Raw genomic sequence first — 22189 nt, 5'->3', positions numbered from 1 at the left:
CTTTCACCTGCAGCCATCACAGGTCTTCAACTTATTCACCCTTTACCCAGCAGTAACGGGAGGAAACCCAAACCAAACCAAAACAAACCGCTGGGGCTTGAAGAGTGGGCAGTCATGGCTGAACCCTGCCATCCCAAATAACACAGACACCCAGTTGACTAGTGCTTTATCCTGAAAGCAGAGGGGAGCCACTGAAAGATTCCCAGGGATGTATGGAATTGTGCAGAGTCATCCTGGTTGGTCGGTTGTTTTGTTTTTGGCTTAGTCCACTGTCTTTGGGAAACCCATTTTTTCAGGAACGATGTTCCATGTAATTTCAGCTCCTCTTAAAATGTGTTACAATGACTCCTGAACCAAATACTTTTCAGGGACCAAGGAGAGGCTTAGGCTTAGGGTGTTTCTCAGAAAGTGTATAACTTTGTTTTGTTGAGAGCTAGGGGGAAGACTGGCATGAGTTTAGGGGAATAGGAGGAAGGTGGAGGCAGAAATGCTATGGTTTTATGCATCAATGAAGTTCCAAATCTTGAAGCAAGCAGCTTGGCACTAAAAATGGTGCTGTTTGAAGGTTAATGGGCAAGACATTCTGAGAAATGGGTTGTGGAGATAAGCATCAGGAGGAAACGGCACTGTTTGAAGTTTGCCTGCATCCAGGAAACCAAGAAAAGCAGAGCCACCCATTAGCTGGACTGCAGTGCACACACGCACACGCTCATGGAATCCAAACACTGTCTAGAGACAAACATCTCACAGAAGCAAATGAAGAGTGACTTTTCTGAAAAAAGAGCTGGGGAAATGGTATTTCCTTCCTGTGCCGGGGAACAAACTCAGGACATTCTCAGGAAGAGACGTGAGCTCCTGAGGGCAAGGACTGGGCACAATTCCTTTGTCCCCCTGAACACTGAGAGTAAAAGCAAATGTCTTGACTTCAGAGAGCTCTAAAAGGCAGAGGAGCCCAAGGGGAAAAGATGAAAATGAGAAACGAGTGTTTTCTGAAATATTTTATATCAGAATCAGGACACTATGATCTCACTCTGGAATGATTACAATGGGTTTCCCGCCTCGGATCTTGGTCCCCTCCCCCATTTATTCTCCAAAGTGCTGCCCAGAGGATCTTTCTAAATCTGATCTGCTTAGACTCCTTCAGTGGCGCCCCAGTGCTCTCAGGAAAAAGCCCCTCCCCACTCTTGTCTTTGAGAGTATCCAAAATCTCATGTCCTATTGCCTTCTCTTGCCTTTTTTTTTCTCTAGTCATTCAAAAATCTCAGAACTCCCTGAATGTGGCACATTTTGTAGGGAAGGTAAGTGGTGAGTGGGTATCATAATGTCCCTGTGTCCTTTCTTCCACGCTGGCTAGAAGTTTCCCAGACTCTCATTTTTGGGGCTCCCAGAGACAGGAACATATGCCCTCTTCTGCTCCCTCTTTGCTCCACCCTTTACACTCCCTCTTAAGCTTTGCACATATCCAAGCCTCTCTTTTCACCCCCTCCCTGTCCTGTTTTATCCTTCAAATGGTGAATTAGACATTATTTCCTTTGTTGTTGTTACTTAGCTTTTAAGAATTTTTAATAATTTCATCTTTTTTAAATTAATTTTTTAGATTGTGGTTACCCTGCTGTACAACACTGTATATGACTTAGGGCAATAGGGTCACACCTGCTTCGATGTAAGTCATCAGACCACACCCACCACCACAGCACTCATAGTCCTTTACCTTAGACAGTTGTCCCCTACTCCTTTGTCTCACCCCGAGCCTGGGAGGGACACCCCTGATATCTCCCTCCCATGCTGCCCTGTGCTTATCCCTGCTGTATCTTTTGCACACTGAACATAACTATCTGCTGACCTGTCCACTGAGCTCTGTAGTTCGGATTTCCTCAGAGGTGGGATTTTTTCCCTGCTGTGTCCCATGCCTGGCCCAGTATCTGTCATAATATAGGAACTCAAATAATGTTTTCTGAATGAAAACATTCCTTTTCCCAGACTATCAAAATAGTACAATTGTTTTGGGGGCCAATTTCTTTTTCTGGTCAAGTCCAAGTAGGATCTATTATTAATAATGGCACAGGTTGGCCTGGGAATGGTGCATCCATTGTTAGATGGACCTGGCTGCTCTGTTTGTGCTGGGAGGAACAGCCCTCCTTCCTTGAGAGCTCTCACTTGCAGACATTTCCATTACCTTAATATTTTATTATGCTGCCATTTTTCAGAGTCTAAGGGCATCCTCTCTGTTGAACTGAATGTCAGATTATAGTAGTTAAGGCCAGTGGTTCACTTGGCATTCCCATAGCTAGAAAGCTTTGTTAACAGCCACTGGGCTGAGAGTATGTGATTACATATTCTCAACTCCACTGTTAGGCAAAATGATATCTAAACAAATAGAGATAAGGGAGTTCTAAAACATTTTTGGGGGTGTCAGAGAGTTGTGGATTAATTCAGGCCACTCTTTTCTTCCCTTCACATCTATAGGACCCAAGCTTCTGTAGGATATTGAATCACAAGGTCAACAATTCATCTCACCGGTCTGATAACCTGCTCTTGTCAGAACCTGGAGACTCAGAAGGCTGCAAGATGTATACATGAGAGTATGAAATTATTCTAAACACTCCATCCCCAACCAGAATGGATGACAGAGAGATCTTGGCTTTAATTAGCACTAAGAGGTGACCCAGCACTTTTGGAGGCTGAAGAACTTCTCTGTGAGTGCGAGGCCCACACATTCTGAAGCCCCACCCCTGTCTCCTGCCCACAGTGCTAGTGTGCAGGCTGCCGAGAGAAAAGTGCCTTTTTAAACTAGGTGTGACCCCTTATACATTTGCCATGTGTGGTTAAGAGGACAGACTCTAGCGCTAGGCTGCCTGTCACTCACTGGCTTATGGACTTATGGGAGAAATATTTAACCTTGCTGTGCCCCAGTTTCTTCATCTGCCGAATAGAGATAACAATATCTATCTCTCAGGGATCCAGTTAGCTAATGAGGTACTTGAAGCAGCTCCTGACACAAGGTGAGTATCACAATAAATGTGAGCTATAATTATGTAATTATGGTTTTAACAAAAAGAGGCAATGTACTTTGACATAAGAGTTCAAAATGTCCACCTCCCTCTCTTTGCTGTGCTGACAACAGCAGCACGTGGTGCAGATTTTACCAAGACACTAGATGCTTTGACCTCTGATATGCTGGCTTCCAGAAGGCACCTAGAAGTGAAGGTTTTGCTGTTCTCATCAGGCTGGCTTGACCTGAGGGCACAGGCTTTCAGGACGTGGCCCTGCGGGCTCAGGCCATAGAGCACCGAGATCTTAAGCCTATCGCAAGGGCTTGACAATCTCAGCTGAGTCCTGGCTGCCAGCCTTAGTCATTGTAAACTGGGGCTGGATTTGCACATCCTACCCGGGTCCTTAGCAGAGTCACTCAGACTGGACTTGGGGTGGTGAGTGTCCCTCTGGGTAGCCTTGTGCAAAGGCATTCCCTTTCACAGAGTGCCTGAAGGCAAGTTAACCCCAGAAGAGATGAACTTAGGAGAGGGTAAAGGAGGGTGCTCTGAAGGGAATTCAGAGCTTCACAGTCAACAGGTCCTTCTGAAAGAACATTAAGACAAGCTTGGATGACAGCAGCTCAGTGGGAGATGGCAGGAAATGCTAGGAGGAGGGGAAGAGGAGGCTCAAGAATGGCTCCCAGTCTCTTTTTGGGAACAGCTAGGAAGCTGGTGGTGCCAGGGTCTACATAGCTCTTTCCTGACACAGGGTGACTGTGACTGCCCTCTGGCCCCTCCACCATAGTCGTGCTCAACAAAGCTCCCCTCCCCAGTGGTCAAAACACATCTCCTATCCTCCAGAGGACCCAAGGCGGTGGTAGGGGCAGTTTGCAGCACCTTTCCTTGGGGTCAAGTCTACATGCAGCCAGCAAAACCTCTGGGCATTAAGCTGTTTCCCCAAGTGGGTTGCTGGAATGATTCCCATCCCTTCTCAGCTCTAGGGCAAAGGCTGCGCACAGGTGAGGAGCATCAGTTTCTCTGCTTCCCACACAGAGTACTGCAGTATAGTTTTAGAAATTGTGGTAAAGAAGGAAAAACAATGTAATTCTTCTACTAGAATCACCTTCATAGAATCACAGCTAAGTCCAAGGCTGCTCAGGAGGCTGCTCCTGCACTTCCTTCACTGCATCTCTGTCTGTGTCTGCTCCCTCAGCTGGCACCTCAGCAATTTAGAAGGGCATCCCATGGGCCTAATTTGGTTCAGCAAATTCCTATTTGCAGAAAATCATTTCAGATCTGATAAAAGTTAGTGCTGTTTCTAGAAAGCTCCTACACAATCATTATCAGTGGGGCTGTTTCCCTCCCACACACACACGTATTTTATTTACAGTCCAGGAAAGGCCCATACATTCTGAATATATACTCCACCCTCCCCACAAACCACTGTAAAATTCTAAAAACCTACACATGCTTGTAAATAGATCACCCTTAAATGGAGCAGGATCTCTGAATACCCTATGAGTCATGCAGCTAAAATGTCCCCTGGGGAGCCCGACTTGGCAGCACATATTTTCATCCAAAAAATTGAGTTCAGAGTTTTTCATGGCACCCAATTCTATGCCAGGAAGAGCCCATCTGTGTTTGATGGGGAAGTCAGCAGTCAAGAAACCTGTGAGGCCAAATGCTAGGCCCTTCACCTGGTAGAAATGCTCTCCCCAGGAAGTCAATTAGCAGAGAGCAAGGAGGAAGAATCCTGTTACCTAAATAGAAAGAGCAGAGGACAAGGTGTGGGGGTGTCAATACGGGTTCTGCCCTCACTGTGTCCCCCTCAGGAACATGCCCTCCTTCATCTCTGAAAGGAAGGGGCCAGACCAGATTAAATCCAATAGTCACTAAGTGCCAGATATGAGTGGGAGGAATGTGCTGTAGGAATGAATTGTTTTTAAGCCAAAATTCAGCTCTGCTCCTCAAGTAGCATGTAGTCTTGTGTATGGATGGCTGGGGCCTTGCATGTTTAGAGTTTAGGGTCCCCAAGGAAGCTGAAAGCTACCCTGCCAGGGGTAGCTGAGGTCCCATGTCCCCCTGACTAAAGCAGCCTCGGATTGGGGTGAGTGAAAGTGAGGTCACCACAGCAACATCACAGTCAGGGAAGGACTGTGAACTCCTTCTCCCCGTCCACTATTGGTCACTGTTGAAGTATGGAGACTTACTAAATTCACACCCCGCCCCAGACACTAGACACCAGGACAGGAGAGGAGTACAAAGGAGCCAGGAGGTGGCCCTGGCCTGGGCCTCCCACCCAGCACTCTTTTCTCCACATCACAGTCAAGCCAAGCAGACCTCAGCTGGGGGCCTGAAGCTGTGGGAACTCTTCTTAAAGCTTTGGTGGGGTCACTTTGTCTACTGGGGAGGCAGCCAGCCTGGGACCTGGTTAGTGGGACAAGCACCTGGGCACCTGGTAGGCTCAGACCTGGTAAGTGGGACAAGCACCTGGGCACTTGGAAGGGTGGTTCCTACCTGCAGCTTCAGAGTCTCACGCAAGGCTCTTGGTTCTCCATTCCACTCACCTGCTGGCAACCAGCTGCAGTTTCCTTCCTTTGGCCATGCACTCAGCACTCACGGTGGCCTATGGATTCCCACTGGAGGAAAGAGATGGGCTTTATAGCTGCGGTCTCCCTCCGCTCCCCTTGACCCCCACCGTGAGTCCCCTGTTGCCGTCCTCCCCTTCATGTGGAACCCGTGAGGTCTGCCAACCTCTTTTCCTAGAGCCTGGGCAAGAGCCCCAATTCCTATTTTCCCTCTAGTTTCCACTTAATAGTGACCTCTCTCCAAAGGCAACGAGGCCTAGGTCTCTTTCTGCTCTTCAAACCTTAACTGTGACTATCACTCACTTAACTGCACAACTAGGATAGTCTCAGACTAGTTAGTCATTCACCATTTGCTTGCAACCCCACCAGCTCTTCTCTATCCTAAGCCTCTGGGAATGGAACCCTGTGGACTACATCTCCCAGAATCCCTCAAATTGACTTCTGGTTGGGTTAGCCAATGGGAGGCACTCAGAAGAGGGTCGCCACTATTGTCTCCCAGTTTTGGTGCTATCTCTGGCTTTAGGTGAGGCTCTTCATGAATCTAACTTCCACCAGGCAGAGCATCATCTATCGTTTCTTTTTTCACTGTTCTTTCTCCTTCCTTTAGGCTTAGAGCAGCAATGTTTTCCCACTTTACTGATCCTGAGGGACTTGGGCATCCCAATACATTCCCATAGACAAAAGTAAACAGTCTTCATGTCTCCAAGCTTTTTGGGGTCAGTGCTGTTTCCTGTTGTGACCATACTGATGCAGTAGTCTTCTAATTTTTATTTTAGAGTTTGATTCACTGAACTTTTAAAAATATATAATTTTTTTCACTAAAACCACTAGAGAGGAACACTTAGCTTTTAATATGATGCCTACTAAATGTTCTAAAAGAAATCTAGACAAGCTCATTTTTTTTTTTTTTTTTGCTAAAACCATGAGGAATGGGAAAAAAAGACACTCTCTTAGAGATAAGGTGAAAAGTTCCCCCAAGAACAGCAAGAAGTTGTTTCCCTGATTGATGGGACTCCTGGCTGTTACTCCTTGCTGAAAAGACATGAGGGATAGCCAGGCCTTAGAAGAAGAGAGTGAGGCAGACTGATCCCAGATCTGCTTGTTTTTAAGGGAAAAAGCCCTGAAAGAATCCATGTGTCTGCCACCTGAAATGAACAAATGCTTACTTTTAAAAATTTACTTCAGATATTTCTTAAAAAGATATACAGTATTACAGAGTTAAAATACCCCATATTTTGGCACCAGGCCTGCTCCCCTTCCGTCTTTCCCAAAGCAGCTACTATGAAGTATTCCAGTTAATGTCTTTACATTTTCAGCACACATATACTGAACACATACATCGATTCAGTGCACATATATTGATAAATCATATATAACATTGTTCCATGTTTTTTAATTTGTATGAAAAATTGTATCATCCCATACATAATAATCTACAAATTGCTTTTTTCACTCAAATTGTGTTTTGTACACCAACTCTGTTGCTACATATAAATTGGATTCATGCATTCTAGTTGCTCTATAGTATTGCATTACATGAATGCTTCACAATTTATTCATTTTATTCATACTCTCACTTTTGGACATTTTGTGGCTTTCAATTTTCTTTGTTTCCCTAGCAGTATTCATAAAGCCTGCATAAAAGTTTCTCTAGGATAGATCCCAGAAGCAGAATGTTCAGTTGTTGGGTATGTTTATTTATAATTTTCTTTGAGTTTGCCAAACCCATTCTCCAAAATGGTTGTAATGGTTGTACCTACCTGTTGAACTCTTGTTTCCCTACATTTTTACCACATTTATTGCAATATGTTGTATTGTCATAATTTTCCATTTTTACCAAGCTAAAAATGTAAAACTGAATTTCCTTGTTTAAGTTGGCTGTCCCTGTTTACTGGTGATACTCTTTTCATATGCTTATTGGATATTCAGGGTTCATCTGTAAATTATTAGCTTATATAGTATTGTTTTTTTTATTTGGGCTCTTCATCCTCTTAAAAATTGACCTAAACAATTTCTTCATATTTTGAGCATTAATCCTTTTTTCATGACTTGCCTTTTATTTTGGGGGAATGTTTACAATCTTGACATTTTCCTTTATGTTTTCTTATTTTTATATCTTATAAAACAAATCCTTCCCTATTTCCATGTCACAAAAACTTTCAAGCATTTGGATCTTTAAGCCATTCAGAGTTTATTTCGGGGGTATGGCAGGAGGTAGGGGGTCTAAGATTATTTTTTACACATAGTAAGTCAGCTGTCCTAACATGTTTATTGAATGGTTCATAATTTCTCCACTAATTTTAATTTTAATACTTCTTCAATCAAAATGCCAATTTATATTGGGTCTTTGTAGGGTAAGGAAAAATGTGAGGCTTTTCTGCCCTCCCACCATCAGGATAGATGATGGATCCCTGTGGTCCTGAATGCATGCCTGAGGGCGGGCACCTGGAATAGGGTGTGGGCCTAGGTAGATGGGATTCACCTGGGCTGAGACTGGGCTTTTAAGGGCAGCGTCACAGGGATGCCAGTAGAAGCTGAAAGAGAAGCCGAGAAGCAGCAGAAGCCCAGGGAGAGAGAGAGAAGGTTGGAGAGCCCAGCGTGAAGACTTGCTGGGGGCTGGGAGGCTGGTCAGCACCCCTGTCTGCCGTATGCCTGGTGATCCCCAATAAAAGACCTGCAAAAACCACTGAGGACTCTGACTCCTTTACCCGTTCTACATGGGATCAGAAAAACTGCACTGTGGTCTTGCTGATCTTACAGTCTTTTTCTGGGTTTTCTATTCTGCTTTATTCATAGATTTGTTATATGTGTTCCCACTGCCCGTATGCATTCACTACTGTTGAATGTTAAATGAAACCCATAGCCTATCTTCACTCCTCATCTCCTGTCTCAATTTTGCCCTATACTCATTTAGCAGACCTGTCTTTCCAAGAGTCATCATCATCTAATTTATTGAGTGCCTACTTTAAACTAGACAATGTGCTAACTACATTTGTATTACTCATTTTTTACTACCCCCGTTCTGCCACTCAGGTCACTGAAACTGAGAAGTTAGTAATTTGCTCATATCACTCAATCGGTCAAAGACAAAGCTGGTACAGGAACCCAAGTCTATTGGTCACCAGAGTGCTGATGACCTGCCATTTCCATTTCTAGCCTTCAAGATCTCACTATCTGATCAGATGCCCATATGACTGCAGAATTCTTTCACCTGTAAATGGAGATATTATTCATCATTAACAGAGTTGTCATAAAGATTGTATGCGATTTTACATGTGAAAGCACTTAGCACAGTGCCCAGCATGTAATAAGTACTCAATAAACATCAGCCAAATTTGAACAGGCAGCAGTTGCTAAAGTTAAAAGAATGAAGATTACCCCAGCTCACTTACCCCTGCCTTAGAATCCCAGCAGGAGTGGAGTGCGAGTGAATGGGAGTGAGTGACTAGGTGTATAGGTCATCTTTGGATAGCTTCCCCCTTCACTCTGCTTCCTCTGGTTAGGGACTCCTGGAACCAGAATAGGGCAAGTGGACAAGAATCTTATTTCTGCTAAACCTCAGGGCTGAAGATTGACAACTATTTTGTAGCTCTGGCCTTGTATAGCAAACTTGGCTATTGAATAGCCCTCACAACACAGGTTTCACACCTCAAGGCACACAGAGTCAGACAGGGGTATCTTTCTTCCTTACACCTGGGCTCAGACTATAGCCAGCCATCCCTTTAGTGATTCCCATAGCAACAGGGAAACCATAGACCACCATCAGAGGAAGCAGGTGAAACAAGAAACCATTCCAGGCAATATTCTGGCTAATGGGAACCACATTAATGAAGGAAACTGATTGATTTAAAGAATCCAACACTAGTACTCAAGCTCCCTTTAATGCTGGAGGATTATACTCACTTGCAATTTTTTTGCTAATTAAAGTTTTTGTAGGAAAAGCAAATGCATGCACACACACACACGTATGTAGGTATTCCCATGCTCATTCTTTATTTCAGAGCAGTGGACTATACAATTTTGTTACCAACTTTCTCTGACTCCACCACTCACATCTTCACATCCTTACTGTGTCACTGACAGGTCCAGCCATGACCCCAGGACACGCTGCAGAGATCAAAATAACAGGAACACAACAATGGGGAAAATAGTGTCCTCTCTGTCTTGTTTAACTTGGAAGCCCTGCCTGAGTTTCCATTGTGAGAAGCAATATGTTGGAGCCTCAAAGAGATGAAAACTACATTAGATTACTGAGAGAACCCCAAAGGGCTGCAGCTTATTTTCTTTTGCTGGTGGTCTTGCTTGGGGTACTGAGCTGCTGATCACTGCCATGGAATTCCTCTAAACATGACTGATTTAAAAAGGGTAGAACTGTCTCTATTGTTCCCTCAATCGGAACCCATGACCCCAGAGGGAAGAGGAGGAATCAACCTGTGTTTCAAACTACAGAACTATGAAAGAGAAGCTATCTATGATGGAGGAGAAAGGAACTCCACTCCTTGATATGCTATCATGGTAAAAACAGGTTCTCCCCTGGCATCTGTGGTCACATGCATCCCTAAACAAATTACACTGTCCCTAAGCCACCATAAGTCAACATACACATCCCGGCCTAGCCCCATTCCAGGAGTGATACACCCATTTCTTCTGCATTCACAAAAGTATATCAGGATACAGGTGAACTCCAGTAATGTATTAGAAAAGGAGTCCACTCAAACAAATCACATTCAATTGTTATATATTAATTATGATCATCTCATTACTGATGGTGACATCTAGGAGTCAGGAGATGGGATTTCCATTCCTGGTCCTGGCACTACCTCATGGACCTTGGGTAGGGCACTTCTCTAAACTTTGTTTGCCTCATCTGTGAAAGTGTGAGGTTGGATTGGTGACCAGGGAGGGTACTGGAAGCATTAAGGTTCTCTAGGTCAAGCTTCTTTTTGTGTCTTGAGTCAGCAGGCATGTCTGAAGTTCCAGAAAATAGGACATTTCTTAACTTCCAGAACTCTGACCATTCTTCCTGGGCCCTGTAACTTCCCCCCTTGGAAGTTTCCATTTACTTTCTGCTCCCTTGACTACCAAACATCCTCCTGGTCTCCACTTCCCACCCCCTAAAATTCCACCCTCAAGGCAGGATGTGATCGTTGTGTTCATATTAAGTATCAATTACTAAAAGGGGAGGAGGAGTTGCTTTGAACCAGAAGGTCGAGGTTTTGAACCAAAGGATTGAAACCCCAACTGGAATTTTAGCTGCAGAGTTAGAGGGAAAGAAGTTTGGAAGTGAAGACCCTCACTACACAGAGGTCCAGCTTCATGCTGATGCCTACAATTCTACCATTCGCAAGGGAGTCCTGCCAAAACTACTGAGGTTCTCTTCCCCACAACAGTGATGTACAAAACTCAGAAGTTATTCATGCCTTGCTGGGAAGGAGTTTTTCAGATGTTTTTCAGTGCCTTTGCAATAGGGTAAGGTGGGGAGGGGAGAGGATGAAAGTGGGGCAGAAGGCTGGGACAGAATAGCTGGTGAATGTAAGAGGAATGTCGTAAAGGGATAAAACCAAATTGCAGGCTTGGGACCCCAGAAAATAAACTTAATGTTCTGTACCATTTTGGTGAGAGCCTGCCCTGTTCTGGGAACTCCCCTGCAGGGAGGAGGAGGAGCAATGAAGGAATCAGAACAAATTCCCCACACATTAGAAAAGCACAGGCCTTAGGGATAAAACAAAAGAGTCTGTGTGGATTCACTCGTAGAGATGGGATGTACCCCCCGCCCCATATTTGGTTCAGATGTTGAGACAAATGACACCACACAAGTACCAAGAGTGTATTAAAACAGTTACTACTCACACAATGAGGTTCCTAGGGAGAGCAGGAAAGGCTCCTAAGCAGATCTGCAAATAGCTTGGGACTTGTTGGTGGTTAGGTGGGCGTGGTTGGGGTGTGGGCTCCTGCCCCCAGGCAAGGGCTTGTGTGGCTTGAACTTCGTGTTGGTGTTACAAGAAGGCATACACATCCTTTCAGCTTGCTCAGATTTGGAGCAGAAAGAGAAAGGGAGTGATGGAGCTTGAAAACTGTCAGCAGTCAAAAATTAGAAGTGGAATTTTGATTTTTTTTTACAGGCTAGAAGGAGCAATAGATCTTGTAAAAAATTTGTAAATTTCTACAGCCTATCAAGATACCTTATATATTACTAGCTCTCAGGAACCCTGCACCTCGAGGTCTTCAGTGTTGGGTGGGAGCCAAAGTGACTTCAGCATTCTCAGTCTAGTGCGCCTGGATGTTTCATTTTTTTTTTTTAAAGATTTATTTATATATGCACACAAGAACTGGGGAGGAGGCCAGAGGTGAAGAGGGGTTGAGAGGATTCACCAGAGACAGAGTGGGGAGCAGAACAGGCGGATCTACAGAAATACACGCCTAAGGGGAGCAGCGGGCGAGACAGGAAGGTCTGCCATGCCATATGTGGGTTAGCTCCCTGGCCAGGGATTGAACTCTTGTCACAGTGTGTGTCTGGCAATAGCTTGATAGTGCTGTGGTTTGATAGCACTTTGTCTTTAACCCCTCGCCACTAGGAAGGCCCTGGAAGTTTCATTCTTTTAAGAATTAAGTAAGGTTGTTAAAATAGGTGCTGAGTCCACAGTTCTCTGAGCCTGCTGTGTGAGTGTGTATTTTTAAACATTGCTTTTATACTGACCCAAGCTTCAGAGTCTTTCATAATGAAATGGCTGTGACTTTTAGTCAGAACTGGCTCATTTTGTGCCTGAAAAAGTGAAATATGCTAAAGAGAAAGGGATGGCAGCTCCAAAGTCATTCGATTATCTCATAGCTACTCATCAAACAAACAGTAGTCACATTGTAAGAACAAAACCAAGGGGACATGCTGGAATATGTACTCAATCATGTACTGCCCTTCCAAGTTGGTCTTGAGGGGGCCACACACCATCCAGAAGCTGACACTGCCTCTTTCCTTCCTGGAGCTATCTCCTCAGTGGGCAGGACTTTAGAACCAGGTGAAAAATAATCTTATTCCCTTAGAATTACATTTTCAAAAGTCTGAGACATATTCATCAAAAGACAACATCTTTGGATCCAAAAAATTTACATCCCAAATGCATGGTCTTTGCTTGTTTTCTTCACAGCTGAGCCTCAGTTTCCTTACCTACAGTATGAGGATGCAAATCCATACAAAATGTAAAACCCTTTGTAAGACAAAGGATGTTACATATAAAGGACCTTGTAAAGAGTAGGCACTTCATACTATATTTTCACTTAGTTGTATGTTCCTATATGACAAAATTCATCTTAATTATATCGTATTTCTAGGGATCAGCACAAAGCCAAAGATGTAGTAGGTGGTCAATAAATATTTATTGAACTAGTGAAGTGACAACTGGTATACCTAGTAAGGCCAGGGAAGGGAAGGAAATGAACATATCATTGAATACATGCAAAGTATACTTCCCCTACACGATAGCATTTCACTCTCACAGTAACTCCAGGTACCTATTAATAGTCCCATTTTGACAGATGAGGAAAAATGAGACTCAGAGAGGTGGAATGACGTTCTTAGATTTAAAGAGCTAGTGAGTGATGGAGCTGGGCTTTCCCTCGAAAGCCCACATTCTATCTAGGCCACCGGATCACATGGGTGATTTGAGGCAGAGCAATAGCAGCCGCTTACAGGAATATCACTCTGATCGTTTCTTCAAATCTTCAACTCTGCTCAACAAAACAAAAAACACTTTCCAGATGTTTCCTAGACCTGGCAAATCTTCAGTCACTGGGGATGGTCCCACACCTGCAGGAAGACAGAACCATGTGGCCTGACCTCTCCAGAATATGCTTTTTAATTTTTCCAAGGGCCACCTGGAAGAACCCTTGTGTCAGCTGCCTCCAGAGCTCCAAGGACATGTGAGGCAATATATTCATCTCACCCAAGTCCTCGGCCATGGTGAGTATTGTGGGTTGAATTGTGACCCCCAAAAGACTTGTTGACATCTTAACTTCCAGTCCCTGTGAATGTGACCTTATTTGGAAATAGGGTCCTTGCAGAAGTAATCAAGTTAAGATGAGGTGATGTTAAGTGAGAGAGGCCCTCAATCCAATATGACTGGTGTTCTTATAAGAAGAGAGAAATTTGGACACAGGTACCAATACAGGGAGAAAACCATGTGAGGACAGAGCAGAGTGACAGAGACTGGAGTGAGGCAGCTGCCAGTCATGGTACACCAAGAACTGTAGGCTACCACTCGCAATCAGGAAGCAGCAAGGAAAGATGGTACTGAGCCTGAGAGAAAGCATTGCCCTACTGTCGCCTTGATCTCAGACTTCCAGTCCCCAAAATTGTGACAATAAATTTCTGTAGTTTTAAACCCAGTCTGTTGTACTTTGTTAAAGCAGTCTGAGGGCAATTCTAGAGAGGCTCCAAATGCCAGGGTCTGGTGCCTCAACCCTCAATCAGATGGGCAGACAAATCCCATCTGTCAGGACAGCACAGCTCCCCTCTCTTCCCCCACCCCTGGGAAACCAGAGAGACTTCAGCTCTAGGACACACATCTCCCCACTGGGCTTTTTGTTCAACTCTTAGCTCTGAACATCCTTCGTGAACTTGAGAAATACATTTTCTGTTAACATAAGCACCAATTCTTGGTACTATTTATACACTCCCCCTGGTGTAGGCGGAAGGTCTAGAACATTTGCTCCACTCTAGGTCTGGGGAACAGAGGCACTTGAAACTTTGTGCTATGCCTGGGGAAGAGGAGGAGTAGGATAATGAGAAGAGTACAGATTTCAAATTCAAACAATTTCAATTCCAGCCCTGGTTCCTACCAGCTGTGTGACTTTGGGAAAAGCACTTGCTTGCAAAGTCTCAGTGTGCTCATCCACAAGACAAGAGAAATAGCATCCACAGCATGGAATTGTTCATGAGGATTAAGAGAGATTATGCAGATGAGGTGCCTGACACAGAGTAATTGAGAAACGTTACTATTACTTTCATCATCCTAGTTGCTATTATTTTATCTTTATTAATGTCCCTGAACTAGGACAGCCCACACCATGAGTTACAGCATAATATGAGGGGAGAGACATACAGGGGTCAGAAACAAGAGGGGAAAATTCACCGATTTGTTTGTACAATTTACATTCCTATTTTTTGAGCATCATAGTTGCTGCTGCTCTATAAATAGCAGGTATTATTATTAATTTTTTATTATTGTTGTTTTTGAGGTCATGTGTCAGAACCAGATCAGTACCATTAACAGTTCTTTCTCTGCCCCAAATAAAGGATCAAAATCTCAAGCACGTGATACATGGGATTATAGTTCCCATCTTCACTCTTACATAAAAAGATAATATAGCTACACTCTTTTTCCATACAAGGTGAATTTCCTCTGCTGTGAGCAAAGTATGCTTTCTGTGTGACTTATTTTAGACAATGGGATGTTAGCACAAATGACATCAACAGAGACTTGTGGTCTGAATTATTCTCTTGCATTCCTGATATTTATTGAACACTTTGTGTATGTCAGCACCACTCTCTATTTTCATATTGAATTGTTACAACTCTGTAAGGTGAGTACTATTTTCATTCCAATTTTTATATGTAAGAAAACTGAGGCCAAGAGACATTAAGTAGCTTGACCAAAGTTTCATGATCATGGACCCGAGACCCAAAATGTCACTCTGCCACCTCAACCTGAAGAGCTTGACAGAACTTCCTCTATTCAAAGACTTTTTAAAAACAAAACATAGCAATGTACCAGTTATTATATATCTTGGCCTTCTCTCTCTATAAACACCTCATGGGTTTTATGGACGAGGAAACTGAAATTCAGAAAACCGAAGTGATTTGCCAAAGTCACACAACTGGTAAGTAGAATAGCTAGAAAGTGACCCCAAATCTTAAATACCTATACTCTTTTTCATCTTTTCACTATACCATGATGTTTGTTCCCTCTGCAGATTACTAAATAATGGGGGCCTCTGCTGCTCTAGATATGAAAGGGAATGATCCTTCACTCCCATTGGAGGGGGATGCTGAGAACAGTAGCAACCATGTCTACACCTAATGAAGAGTTACCATTAATTCACAATACAATTTATTTTTTAAATCCATGGGTAACTACATAAGGTTCCTGAGACCAATTTCTAATGAAGGGGTGTGTGTGGAGGCTTCCCCACACCAATAAGCAACCCTCAGATACCAGCAGGATGTCTGAGAATTCAACTCAATTCAGTTCAATTCTGACACTATCTACCCAGAGACCGCATTAGATTCCACAGGTTATGGGCTCAGTTTCCCAACATGGCCCTCCACTTTAGAAGCCACTCACAAGCCCAGGCTGTTACCTGTGCTTCTGACTAACTGGCTATGTTAATCAGACATTCCCAGGATCGCCCCCAACTCAGGTTCATTTAATGTTGAGAAACCCATTTATTCATTAGATCACTGATTTGCAACAAAAGACATAACTCAGGAACAAGCAGATGGAAGAGAAGCACATTGCCAGGTACAGAGAAAACTCCCATGCCCTCTCTATCCACATGTTCACAAACCAAGAAGCTCTCTGAAGAAGAAGCCCCTCATCTTGGGTTTTATGGAGGCTTCATTACAAAGGCATGATGAATGAACTCACTGGCCATCGAGAGACCCGCAGCCCCTCTACCTTCTCTGGAAGTCAGGAGGTGGGACAGAAAGTCTACTCATGTTGGTTTCCTTGGCATCCAGCTCCCATCCTTATCTGGATGATCAAAAAATATATTTCTTGTAAATCACAGTATCACAGTAACTTTCTTGGGAGTGTGACCAAGGGAACATTTTATAACTCTTAGAAGGAACGGAAGGTTGAAGATCATTGCATTTTCAACACTGGAACTAAAAAGCCTCCTGCAAGAAACATGATGAAGTTTCTCTGGTCTACTTTGGGGGCAGGTATTGGGGACCCAAAGTGTCCTGGCCTTGGGAAGGGAAAATTGTCTAAGCCAAGGTCCAGGCTTGTATCTGGTATCTTGTGGCTTGATAGGACTGACAGCAGGGCCCAGGACTTGGATGGGGATGCTGAGTTCCCTTCTAACCCACACTAAAATAAAACTTAATTCTACAAATATTTACCAGATAAGTCAGGTGATCGGAGACAATAACCACTTGAATCTGAGCATTTATTTCAGGCAGTAATTTAGCCTTGGCATATGCAGTGGGCTTATGTGTAGTGTGTACCTGGCTAAAGACTTCATTAAATAGACCATCCTTGCTCCTTGGATGCTGCCAGTCCTGGAAAACAAAATCCAGGAGTCTAAAATCAGGTAGAACAATTTCTCCAATTTTGTTTCCTTTTCAAAAGTGTTTAGTTATTACAGATAATTTTGCCTTTCCATATAAATTTTTGAATCAGCCTGTATATATTTACAAAAATTTTGCTGTAATTTTGGGTGAATTGCATAAATCTATAGATCAATTGCGGGGGGACTACTATCTTTACTATCTTGACTCTTTTGATATGTGAACATAAAATGTCTCTCCAATTATTTGTCTTTCTTAATTTCTATCATCAGCTCCACAGACAGTTTGTAATCTTTCCAAAGCTCAGAGATTGGCATGAAAACCTCAACTGAGAATGATGAGATGTTGGTGGAGGGAGATAAAGGCGGGAGGAAGCTGGTACATAACCAGGGTCTCAGATAGTTCCAACGCTGTTTGCTGGAGAAATCATTGGAACTGAAGACCAAGGTCTGTGGGTTCACTGGGGTTTAATCTCAGCCAGTCTACTCCTCACCTTGCTCAGACAGGGACTTGAGGGAACATGATTTGGGTAGGTCAAGTAGCTTAGGGGTTAACATATGAGGGGCCAACAGAACCATAAGAGGATCTGAATTCTCAGCTCTCCTGAAAAGTTCCTAGGAGGAAAATAAGCCTTTGTGAAAATATGTGAAACTCAAATGTTATTTTGTATTTCCTCTGCAATGAACTGTTCTTTGCATAATTCCCTAAAGGCAGCCACTAAGACATAAGCAATATTTCACCTTTTGGGATAATAATTAGCTTAAAACAGTTATTAGCAGGTTTCTTTTCAGGCTCTGTAGTAATCAGATAATGCAATTATCCTACTCAAAAACTTCATTATTGTTATTACTTCAAGTCAGCCAAATGTCGCAAAAACCTGCACTAGTGAATTCCTTTTTCTTGAATTCCTCCCACACTGCTCTGACCTTGGTTTGCAATGTCTTCTGCAGCTGGGAATCTGCTTTCACCCTCTTTCTTCTTCAAGCGTCTTGGGACTAGAGAACTGGACACAATCACCCCACAGGTCACAGGTGCAGGATTTACATCAGGCTGCCCACCTCCCCAAGGTAACCAGATTCTCAAGTTTTAATTCTTAAACTTACAATAAAGGGTAACACATGTTTGTTGTAGAAAATTTGAAAGATACAGAAAAACAAAACATAGAAATGATAACTCATAATTTTATCACCCAGAGAAAACCAGTTAATACTTTGATATCATCTGCCTAGCTTTGCATATGACTCAAAAGTAACAATCAGATCTTGGTTTTGTCTAAGTTTGATGTTTTGTACATGATAGATTTTGTGCGTGATAGATTTTACCAAAAATCTATTTTTTAAATATGCATTAAAGTATTATTTATTTTCAGTTCTGGATTTTTAAATTTTATATCCAAGCATGTGCTTCACTTACCTCATCCTAAAAGGGACAGACCTCCATCCTTTACAAATAAACCAAGGTGAGGACCTGGGGAGGGGTGAGGTTGGTGAGCTGAGGGCAGACAGGGCTCAGGACCTGAGTTCAGACACACTTCCCACATAGATTCTGTGTGGCCGTGAGCAGCATACTTGGCCTTTCTGTGCCTCTCAGCCTGTCAACCGCTGATCTGCTTCTCCCTGCCTCAGAAGCGGTGTTGTAGAGCAGCCCCGATACAAAACGGGGTGCCTGACTGTGGGTCCTCACCCGCGCACTTAAAAGGACTTATCAATGCTCACTGCAGGCACACGCGAAAGGTTAATAAAAGGTTTATTTACAAGGGAAGGGGAAATGAGGAAATGTACAGCTCAGGGAGAAAAGTGGGAGACAAAGTTTTAAATGAGTCCTACCCGATCCGCCCATCAGGAATCCCAAAATGGCGCTCTGAGAGCTGGCCGCCAGCCAGGAGCCGTGAAGCCAGGAGACGATCGACAGCGAGCCACCCCAAGGCCCACGTGTTTGGTTTTTATACCCAACCTGGCTGCCCAACTCCACCCTCAGGTCCCAGCCACCTTCCCTTTGGTGGTGATGGGATTTGTCTTTCCCAATGTCTTGATGGCTTTAGTCTGGAGTGGGGGTGGGGTCCACAAAGCCTGTATGGGATTAGCTCAGGACATTATTTCCCCCTAACAGCGGGACTGGAGAAAGAGTGGGGTGGTCAGTATGCCTGTTCTTAGAGTTCTTTGGAGGAAAGCTGTTCCACATAAATGCACATGATTTTGACATTTGGTGATCAGCCGTGTCCTGATGGTTGTTCACATATCATTTTGTTTAAAAGGCACAATTCCTTCCTAACCCAGGCTTCCAGCACACAGGGAAAGTCAGATGAGACCTTCCCAGGCTCTGAGTAGAAGGAGAAAAGGCTGTGAGTTCAGGCTGCCTCTTCCAGCCCAGAAACAAGCCTTCCCAGGAGTGGTCTGTGTGTCTACCGGGTAGAGGAACATGAGGAGAAGCTGCTTTTCAGCTCTCTTACCTGAGAGGCCTACCCAGTCTGTTCACTGAGGCAGGATCCACCCACTTTGCCCAGGGCTCCATATTGTCCATCTGCATGCTATCTACTCTCCCCTGGGAGCCACATTCCTACTCTCCCTGCCTGGAAGGCGGCCTGTCAGCTAATCGCCTTCCCGCCCACTTTGTCCATGCTAGCAGACACATGACTGAGGAGAAATGGCAAGAAACTCAACTCCTGAAACAGGGCCCAACTGATAGGGTCCAGTTCCTGGAATCACAGCAGAGAAGCGGCCTGTCGGGGTGGAGGCCAGCCTTCCCAGGGCTTGGGCTCTGTCTCACATGGCAGGGTTTCAAAGTTCATGTATGCCCCAGCTGGGCTGCCTGCCTCCCACAGAAGTCTAAAGAAATCCAGACCCTAAGGCCCCTTCTTCATCCAGGGATCCTCCCCTGTCCCACAGCTTGAGGGGCTCAGCCTGCTCCTTACCTTCCTCCTCCCCTTCCTCAGTGCACATTCTGCCTGGGGTCACAATTGCTTAGGCTCTCACTTGCCTTAGAGGAACTGAATTGGGCCAGTAGGGGATTTGTCTCGCCCATCCCTTAATAGTAACATCTGCTACTTGCCAACAATCTCTAAATCTGCATTCTTCTTTGCTCCTCACCCTGGGAGGTAGATATTAGGCACAATTATCATTTCCACTCTAGAGATGGGGAGGCCCAATCTTCAAGGGGTAAAGTAACTCACCCAAGGTCACCAGTAGGTGGTGGAGCCAAGAGTATCTGTATCTGTTTAATACCAAAGTGTGTTGAATCAACAAGCCAGGAGTTTTAAACTTGAGGACTATAGCAGTCAAACAGGTAGAATCTGGAAGGACATGCTTGTCTGGGGGAGTTGGTAACTCCCAGCTCTAACTGATTTTGCAATATGAAAATGCAGGCCCACTGTGGCCAAATGAATTTTTCCAGGAAAGTTTGAAATCTACATTTTAGGTGAAATGTCTTGACTTTTAAATTTTGGCAACTAGTTAAAAATAAAAGCAATGCAAACACTAAGCAGCCTAAACAACATATCACTGAGTTGGATGTAGTCATGAGCTAGAAGTCTGAGCCGTGCTTTTACACCATGCTGGATTCCAAGCATGTTAAGTGTTTATGCTAAACAGGAAGTAAGTCAGCCCTACTTCTGAGGACAGTTATATCTGCTGGGGCGGTAGAGAAGAAAGTACAATCCCAAATATTCCTAAGGATGCATCACTTTAAAGGACACCACTCTGGTGTTGCCTGCTGGGGCAGCAGATGGATAGTCAGATGCACACACCAGTCTGCCCTATTTATCAGATGCTCTGAAATGAATCCTCCTTTCATGTCTCCAGAATGAGACCACATCCAGGGAGGAAGGACAGGGTTACATGGTGCTCAGCAAAGACTTCATCTCTCTGAACTGGCCTCTTTGTCTCTCTTTCTCTTAACTGTGGAAGCATTGCAAGGCTCAGCCCTGACACTTCAGCATCTCTCTCTCTCTCTCCAAGGAAAAAAGGGATCTCAGTCCCAGAATTTATTTGACTGTCATCTCTACACCTCACCTAAGGCTTAGGCCAAGTTCACTTTCTCGGAGTATCGGCATGCCCACCCTCCATTTGGCCTCATTTGAGTCATTTACATGATCATCTGCATGGGCAGCTCCAAATCCAGCTTCATTCTTGGAATTTTTCCCCTTCCTCAATCCAAACCCTCAATCAATATCTCATTCTGCCTCTCATCACTTCTTACATGGCCATGGCCATCGATGTCAATGTATGCTTTTAACTGATGTTCCTGAGATAATATTTGGAGATACAAAAGTAGGTCTCCCTCTCCTTTTTTTTTTTTCCTGTGACTTCCCACATTCAAAGTAGACTATGAAGCAACCATCCATTGCTTCAAGAGAGGGTAGAGAGTTAGAGCAAAAGGAAACTGTCCCAGTTCAATCTGAAATTCAAAAACTTGAGGGACCCAGACAGGGAAATTCCTTCTCATACCTTTCTGTCCTAGGAGATAAATATTCCCAATGCTGGGAAACATTGGGAAAGTGTGGAAGGGGAGAAACTGGTGGGTATATGTTAAACCCTGTGTCTTCCTCCTCCACCCAGGCTGATAGATTTAGAGAGCATTTCAGAGCAGAAAAAAATCTCTCCTTTTCCAGAAGGACCCAGCACAGTACAAGTGTTGCGTCGAAATGCCTCATAGGGTGTCCAGAAGATAAGAAATCAACTGTCCTCCCAGAGTATCCTGCAACCCCAGGGGTATGAAAGAACAAGCAGCTTCCCTGGAGAGCTAAAGTCCTCTGGTGGGAGGCAAACGGAGCTGCCCACAGCTGCAAGACCCTTGACTCAATGACCAAGGATTTGTGAGAAGAAGGGAGTCTCAGCAGGTTCCAGGCTGGTAAAACAGGCAACCTGACTTCCCCTCTTTGTCCCCCTTCCCCCCACTCATCAGGACCCTGGAATTCAGAACAATCTTGGGGAGGGTGGAAGGGATGTAGCAAAATCTGAATGGACAGATTATTAATCTATGACCCCCTGAGAAAAGTGTTAAATGGGAACAGTTGTTGCGTCGGACAACACCACACTGACAAACGGGAGATAGGCTGCCTAGGAGTAGCTGACCCACAAACAGTACTTCTTATGACCTGAGCTTATGTCTTGAAATTCATAGTCGCTTCTTGCCACTCTCTATATTCCAGACTATTCTGTATTCCTCAGATAGATTATAAATACCTAAAATACCATGTCACACTTGTGTGGATCCAAAGAGTAACTATTAAATGGTTGCAACAAGCCAGGAGCTGTGTGAGGGGATTAGAAACCTCAAATGGAGAATAATAAGAAAGATGTAAAACAACATTGTACCAAGATGCCATTTTTCAAACAAAAATGCAAAGA

This window comes from Talpa occidentalis, unplaced genomic scaffold (assembly GCF_014898055.3).
Source record: "Talpa occidentalis isolate TD23 unplaced genomic scaffold, MPIMG_talOcc4v2.1, whole genome shotgun sequence".
Taxonomy (NCBI): Eukaryota; Metazoa; Chordata; class Mammalia; order Eulipotyphla; family Talpidae; genus Talpa; species Talpa occidentalis.
Note: the sequence above shows the minus strand (reverse complement) of the source record.